Consider the following 8,182-nt stretch of genomic DNA (forward strand, 5'->3'; position numbering starts at 1 on the left):
ATTTGGAGGGCTGATTTTAGCGTGTCTTTAAAGCAATTGTAATTTATGAACGTGCGCTGATGTCGCTCAGGAAGAGTTAATTTACACGCAAACTTGAAACTAATCGGTAGATGATCACTGTTTGTTGCACAGTCAACAGGCGCCAAGACATAACAGAGACTCCTGGGGAGGAAAAAGTTAAATCCAAGGCAGAGCGGCATTGACTGCGAACAAACGTAGGCAATCCGGAATTGTTGCAGATCAAGTTGTTGCCAGAAGCCCAATCAAATAGTCTAGAACCAAAGCTGTCTGTTTTAAACCCCCAAGTCACATGGTGTGAATTGAAGTCGCCAACTAATAGAACCTGAGATCGGCTACTAGACATGAGTAAGTCAAGGGGCCGAGTGTCACGCACACCAGACGGGAAATATGCATTAGCTACCGTAAAGGGCTGTTGACCTGGGACACTGAGGTCAACCGCAAGGATTTCACATTCATTGTCCGCATATTGAAACGAAATGCATGCCCTGTGGCAAAACTTTGTAGAAATGAGAACTAACAACCCTCCCCCTCGTGATGACCGGTCAAGCCGAAACGGATGGTAATCCTTGAGATGATAATTGAAATTTGAAGTTAGCCATGTTTCCTGTAAAGCAACTAAATCTGGTAGAAGCTGATTGCATAGGCAATTTAAATCTGTTGAAGCTGAGAATATAGATCGACAATTCCACTGGAGTACACTTAAGAACCCTATCTTGGCGGAAGTGCCGCAGCCGCGACTGCCTTTTCTAGAACCCTGGTCTTAGCGTTTTGACTTGCGTTACTTTTCTTTGTCTTTGACTGGGGGCAAGATGGAGCTGCAATATTCAGAGGAGACCCACTTCGTTTCTGGGCGCGGAGATCAGACTCCTTATCCATACAATCCATAGAGGATGCGTCCATAACGCTATGCGAAGGAGAGGCCTGAGAGGTCTTTTGTTGCTCACATTGTTTTTGGCCCTGTGGAGCGGAATCGATTACTACAGAAGGAGGGGTAGCTTCCGAAGCCAAAGAAGACAAGAGCGGAGCGGTAGACGCCTGCAGAAGATTGGTCATCTGAGCAGCTATGACCTGCGAAATGCACGTGGACACGGTTTCCATAATGCGATCCATTGCATTTGCCACAGCTTTCTGAACTGCCGCTGTTATAGCCTGGGACCAACTAGAATCCATTATGGGGGGACATTTGGCGGCCACACTAGAGTAGGCTGAGGCTCTCTCCTTGACTGCGGCAAAAGCCTCTCTCCGCGTGTATCTGCGCTTGTCTATAAGCTCGAGCACCTGAACTTCTTGTGCTCGTGCAGGACAGTCAGGCGAATCAGCAGGGTGAGCACCGCTACACAAACAACATTTCTCTCGCTGTTCAGGACATTCCTCTTTGCAATGACGTTCCCCACAGGCACAGCAGCGAAAGGCCGATTTGCAGGCTTTGGCGCTGTGGCCAAATCGCCAGCAGTTTTGACACTGAAGGGGCCGAGAGTTAAAGGCATCTACGCGAAAAACCAATGGCCACACCTTAATCTCTGATGGGCAAAATATTCCTGCAAATGTGGCAATGACGGACTCCGTAGGAATTTTTTCTCCGTCAACCATCCTGCTGCATCGATGGACAGCAATCGCTCCCGCAGGCGAGAGGTTCTCAAGCGTTTCCGCAGGGCTCAATCGAGAGTCGACCCCTCGGACCAAGCCCTTGGAACATGCTGGATGAGGCGGAATGAATGCGCTCACCGGGTGGTTGGCGAATGACGTACACTTCAGCAGGTCTTGAATACAGGCTTTATCCGGCGACCTGCACAAAATACCACCCCTGCCGAACTGCCGGACGTCGGTAATGTGCATGAAATGCTGCGATGTGGACCTAAGTGCCGCCTGCACGGCCTCTGGGTTGTTCAGTCGGATAGCGCCTCCATCGGAAGGCACTAATGCGACTGGAATGCTTGAAACACCGCTGCGTAAAAAGAGGTCAATTGGGAGCTGGTCTTTAGGAAGAGATGCCGACTAACGGTAAAACCCCTGGCCAGGAGAAGAAGTAGACATTAAGCTCTCGTCCCGCACCCAAGCACCCCAGAACAGGAGCAGACAGGCACAGACAAAAAGGAGAAAATGAGCAAGCTAGAGCAACACCGCCAGGTACTTAGCCACTGTCCCGCAGCCTGGGTAGCTGAGCCACGTCAACAGAACAGCGACCAGCGATCGAAGAAGGAAGGAAGGAAGGCCTCAGACGTTGCTGGCACATACCCACTGCGGGGGAGTGGCCAAGACACAGGCGGTTAATTACTGGATACAGAAAATTTTTGACGGGAAAAGCAGTGGAAATAGTATGTAGTCTGATAGATTGGAAGAGGGAAGGAAAGGGGTCCAGTTAACTTGGAGATCGAATACGGGTCAATAGCTTAATGTGCATAATAGTACACAATGCCTGTAATGTTGCAATATCTTACTGACTGAGATCGGGAAAAAAATTAGAATGGGAGTCGCTGCGTTTCTTGAAGAAAATTTTGCACAGCAGAGCGCACACTCCTGTCGCTTCGTCCATGCAAAGAAGCGCCAATGGAAAGAACAACCGCGGAAGACACAGGCAAGCCCAGTTGATGAAATGGAATTTGCAAAAGACGCTTCCTCAAATGAGAAAAGCGGCGGCAGAACAGCAGGAAGTGATCTATTGTCTCAGGTTCGGCACAAAAAGGGCACAATGGGGAAGCTGCCAGGCCAGATGTGTGAAGGTAGAAATTTAGAAGGGGAACCCGGCAACGCAAGCGCGTGAAAGAGACCTCTAGTCTGCGTGAGCGCCAGTCTTTTCTACTCCAAGGATGCAGAAGATGCTGATATTCGGGAGATGATGTAAGAGCCGGGGCAGCAAATTCCTGAAATATTGTGTAGCTGCCAAACCTCACCGCAGCTGTATATGCACACGATGGTAGGACAGCAACAATTGGGCCGCTGAGAGAGGCTCTTGCTAAGGAATCTGCAACCTCATTTAAGTGAAAGCCCATGTGACCTGGTACTCAAAGCAACCTTACCGAATTTAGATGCAGCAGAATCAGGAGCTCAAAGAGGCGCAATGGCCAAGAGTCAGTGGGTGAGGATAAGGAAGAGCAAATGGACAGAGAGTCTGTCATAACAACGACCTGGGAAACGGTAGATTCTAATTTTCGTAAGGCTATGATTACTGCTAATAATTCAGCCAGAAAACTTGGAGTGAATTCGAAAGACGGAGAGAAAAAGACCAATCAAGTGAAGGTGAAAAAATTCCCACACCTGCCTTTTCGCGATCCTGCGAGGCATCGGTAGCAATAAGAACATGAGAGGGAAAGGACCTTACGTGGTTCTGCAATAGACCCTGAAGAAGCGGGAAGGGCTGCAGCTTTGCATTTGATGGGAAAATGTCATCGAATTCAATCTGGACAGATGAGGAGTTGTTATATATTTGGCGGACATCAGTGAAATGAATATTTATGCGATCAAGGAGGGACTGCACGTAACATATCTGCGGGGTATGAAATCGAGACCAATGAGAACTAAAAAAGGCGGAAGGTTGAATAAGAAATATTATACTGGAAGCGTGAAGAGGTGAGTCGCACAATTTTAAAACTTTTTGGACAGTTAAAAGGGGAAACCTAGCTGATAACGAAGTCATTTGCACCTCAAGGTGCAGAACAGCATTGGCGACATATTTTGGAAGCCCCAGACAAAGGCGCAACGCCTCACGCTCCAAAATCACAAGAGGGCGAAGTTTATAGGCAGGAGCTCCTGAGAATAAAACACACCCGAACTCCAAAATTGGGTGGACGTACATGTTATAAATCATCAGATGTGTATGCCTTCTCATGCCTGACCTAGCACTACAAAGCCTGCGCAGGATGCCAATGGCGCGAACTCCTTTTGCAGAATCTTGCTCAATGTGTGGCCGCCAGGAGAGAGTAGAGTCGTATATTACACCGAGATACTTCACCGTCTGAACTTGAGGTATTATGTTATTTCTATAGACCAGGCAGATGTTTACAGGAACAGAAACTGGAAATACTAACAATGCGCATTTCTTCACATTAAGGGACAGATGAATTCTTCCTAGCCAGTTGTCAAGAATAGTGAGATAATTTTGCAGCGTTCAATAAAGAGTGTGAATGTCACCTGCTGATGCAAAGAATGCAATATCGTCGGCGTACACATAAGTTTTCACATCGAAGAGCCCGCAGAGAACGCTGACTCCAACTTCATCTTCCTTTAGCTGTCCCGTGACCGCTTTCGCGCGCGCTTCCGTCTTGACGAAAAAAATGTTTGTTTTTCAAGCCATGTTTATTGCGTCAGGGCATAAAGGTTATGATATGAGAGATGAGGAGGATGGCTAAATAAATAAGAAAGGTGGACTCCTCTGAAGAAATAAAAAAACAATGGTTTTTCAGGACAGGAAATGACACAGTAACTGTCTCACATATCTCGGTGGACACCCCAGCAGCGCCGTAAGGGAAGATATAGAGGGAGTAAAAGAAGAAAGGAAGAAAGAGGTGCCCTAGTTCAGGTCTCTGGAAAGTTCCGTCCAGGTGTCGAAAGCGCAGGGATATTCCCATAGGTGCAGAGGAGTGGAGAAAATTGTTTTAGAGGAAAAGAAAGGAGCAGTAACTGCCTCATTTGTAGTGCACCACGAGCGCACCGTGAGGGAGGGGAAGGTGGGAGTGAAGGAAGAGAAAGACAAAGAGGTGCAATTGTGGCGCGCTCAAGAGGAATTTCGACCCCCGGGAATCTGTGCTGTCATCGTACAGCACTCGGCCGCATTTTGCGTTCCACAATAATAATAATAATAATAATAATAATAATAATTGGTTTTTTGTGGAAAGAAATTGGCGCAGTATCTGTCTCATATATCGTTGGACACCCGAACCGCGCCGTAAGGGAAGGGATAAAGGCGGGAGTGAAGAAGATAATAATAATAATAACTGGTTTTTGGGGAAAGGAAATGACGCAGTATCTGTCTCATATATCATTGGACACTGAACCGCGCCGTAAGGGAAGGGATAAAAGAGGGAGTGAAAGAAGAAAGGAAGAAAGAGGTGCCGTAGTGGAGGGCTCCGGAATAATTTCGACCACCTGGGGATCATTAACGTGCGCTGACATCGCACAGCACACGGGCGCCTTAGCGTTTTCTGTGCGATGTCAGCGCACCTTAAAGATCCCCAGGTGGAAGAAAGGAAGAGGAGGTGCCGTAGTGGAGGGCTCCGGAATAATTTTGACCACCTGGGGATCTTTAACGTGCACTGACGGCGCACAGCACATGGGCGCCTTAGCGTTCTTGCTCCATAAAAACGCAGCCGCCGCGGTCGGGTTCGAACCCGGGAACTCCGGATCAGTAGTCGAGCGCCCCCGCCGCGGTGGCTAAGTGGTTAGGGCGCTCGACTACTGATCCGGAGTTCCCGGGTTCGAACCCGACCACGGCGGCTGCGTTTTTATGGAGGAAAAACGCTAAGGCGCCCGTGTGCTGTGCGATGTCAGTGCACGGTAAAGATCCCCAGGTGGTCGAAATTATTCCGGAACCCTCCACTACGGCACCTATTCTTCCTTTCTTCTTTCACTCCCTCCTTTATCCCTTCCCTTACGGCGCGGCTCAGTGTCCAACGATATATGAGACAGATACTGCGCCATTTCCTTTCCCCAAAAACCAATTATTATTATTATTATTATTAGTCGAGCGCCCTAACCACTGAGCCAACGCGGCGGGTATTCCACAACGGCGAAAGGGGGTGGTGGTTTTATTAAAAATATTAGTGAAAATTTGAAAATGAAAATTCGTTTTTGAGGGCAGGGAATGGTGCAGTAACTGTCTCACATATCTCGCTAGACTCCCAAACCGCGAACTTAGGGAAGAGGGAAGGAGAAAGGAAGAAACACGTGCTGTGACGAGATTCACACGATATTGCTTGCGAGTAGTTCTACCATTTCACGGGAACAATCGGCCTGTAAAATTAATAGCACGATAAAAAATCTTAGCACGCGTTCTCGCAGAAATGAGAAGAAATGAAATTGCGTTTGTACACGCACAGACACGTTTACAATATTACTAATTTTTCCTATCTGCGTGAAAGGAGGTCCACGTAGCTTATTTAGCGTTCATGAAAAATCAAAATACCATGACGTGCCTGAAGTGACCAGGCATTGCGGTGCTATTAATTTAGTTTCTCAAATGCGACATTCCTGGTGCACACAAACTGCTTTAATTTCATAAAATGGCGTATCGGAGAATTAAATGCGTGGTTATCAGTTATTTTGATTACGTGGCATGAAAGCGAACGTGAGAGCGGGTACGAAGTAATTTATTGTGAATATATTTTTGGCCAGATCCGTGACCCTTTCGTTTCTGAAAAATATTGAACAACCCCTGGTAGCGCAGACCTCTTCGTTTTATTTTGTATTTTTATTTTCTTTGGCTATATTTTTGCATGTTAAAATAATTTTGGTCACAAGGAAATGTCCACATTACTTAACAAAGTGACAGGTTAAGAGGTTAAGAGCGATATGCATTCCAGAGGCGGCTGCACATTGCATTGCTTGACGCCTGCTAGGAAACAAAACCACACTGCGAGGTCAAAGTTTTAGGAGTTCCGTGGCAGGGTAAATGACAAGACCGGAGAAGTTTTGAAATGTCCGCAACCACACGTTTGCTTGTCCGTGGTGTTGCAGACTTATGCAATGCGTAGAGCTATGAACATCGGACATATTCATCTTAGCGTCTCTCGTACAGTCTCCGTCGTTTGGCAGGCGGCTCGATGTTGTCCTCGCAAGATTCGGGAAGTGCAGCGATAATCACATCCAACACCAGATCTATGTGGTCGTCCACCAGGGTGCACCATCCGTCCGTCTTCATCACTTCGCACAGGTTGGCACAAATAAAATTCAGGGAGTAATGACGCAGAATGGTAGCATTGAGCTTGTCGCCGACGATGAGACAGAACGTCGTACTCTCGAAGCTGAGTTTTTCAATGAGGGCGTCTTCGCACTCGTCCCGCAGAGTCAGCAAGCCGTACTTGTCAGCCGCCACCATGAGGGCGTGCGCCATGTTGTCGAGGTTCGGTGAGCGTCCAGTGTAGATGAACCGGAGCATTTCCCCAAACACTTCGTGCTCGATGTCTGTCACGAAGAATTGCTCTTGGAGGTTCTCGAGCATGTGGTGCTCGAACATGGCTCGAAATACTTGTGACCGGGACGCCAGTATTGCCTTCTGCGCACGAAACCTGCCGTCACCCACATTTTCAGTGACGTCGGCGCCGCTGCCACTGTCCAGGAGCCAGCCCAAGTCTTCCGAGAGACGGCAGTCTGTGACACTCACAGTGGTCCTGTGTCGTTCGGTGTGCTCGTCGGAATACTCAACGAAATTCAGATCGCAGCGTATTGTAAGCGAGTCTCCAGGCATAAGCTGCGCAGCTTCACTTTGCAGAGCGCTTCTGGTTATGGTGCCCAAAAATCCGCTGGTCGCTATCCCGTCGGTGAACGTTAGTACAGTCGTGCTCTTGAGAGCACCATTGTTCTTCACGTCGACGACACAGAACGTTGCTTCTGCAGTCACGTTTTGGCTATCCTCGTGGTGGAGAAAAAAAGACAAGAATTGGCACTCAAGGTCATCGTCGTTGCTATCTTTTCCAGTGGGAAGGCCAGGTACCAAGAACCGTGCGACTGAAATTTGGAGCTAGCTATTTCTTGCCCGAGACGCCCTCAGCAGAAGGAAAAACTCTCGATTAGCCATATAAAGGAAGCCTTCGCTATTTTTCTCGTGGGGATGTAGTCGCCTTCAGGCAGTTTCATGGCGCACATCTCAGAAGGCTGCGCGCGTTAAAAGTCTACGCTCACTACGGAGCTTGGAGATAAGGAGCCTTAGGCCTTGCAGGATAAGGATCTCTCAACCGTGTCGCAAGGACCGAGGCTTGGTGACTCGGAAGTCCAAATACTGCAGCCGAAAACCAGCGGTGCTTTCACCTCCCTTCTGCTTTTTCATCGCTTCTGAATCCCCAGGAGAAAATTTTCTTTTTTCTTTTCTGGGAATTGAACCTTCGCCCTAAACACGAGGCATTGTTACAATCCTATTCACGTGACTGTGTTAATGAAGAGGTAACCCGAAAAAAACAAAACTGCTGGTAAAAAATTGCTCCTGAAAAGAAATTTTCTTGTTTTGCTCTTG

The 8,182-nt window shown here is 47.9% G+C and overlaps 1 pseudogene; it reads right to left on the reverse strand.

The window, feature by feature from the left end:
• Nucleotides 1-6,733: 6,733 nt before the first annotated feature.
• On the reverse strand, nt 6,734-7,420 carry LOC144102694 (speckle-type POZ protein pseudogene; annotated as a pseudogene).
• Between the last annotated feature and the right edge of the window lie 762 nt (nt 7,421-8,182).

The sequence above is a fragment of the Amblyomma americanum genome, chromosome 8, assembly GCF_052857255.1.
Source record: "Amblyomma americanum isolate KBUSLIRL-KWMA chromosome 8, ASM5285725v1, whole genome shotgun sequence".
NCBI classification, from domain to species: domain Eukaryota; kingdom Metazoa; phylum Arthropoda; class Arachnida; order Ixodida; family Ixodidae; genus Amblyomma; species Amblyomma americanum.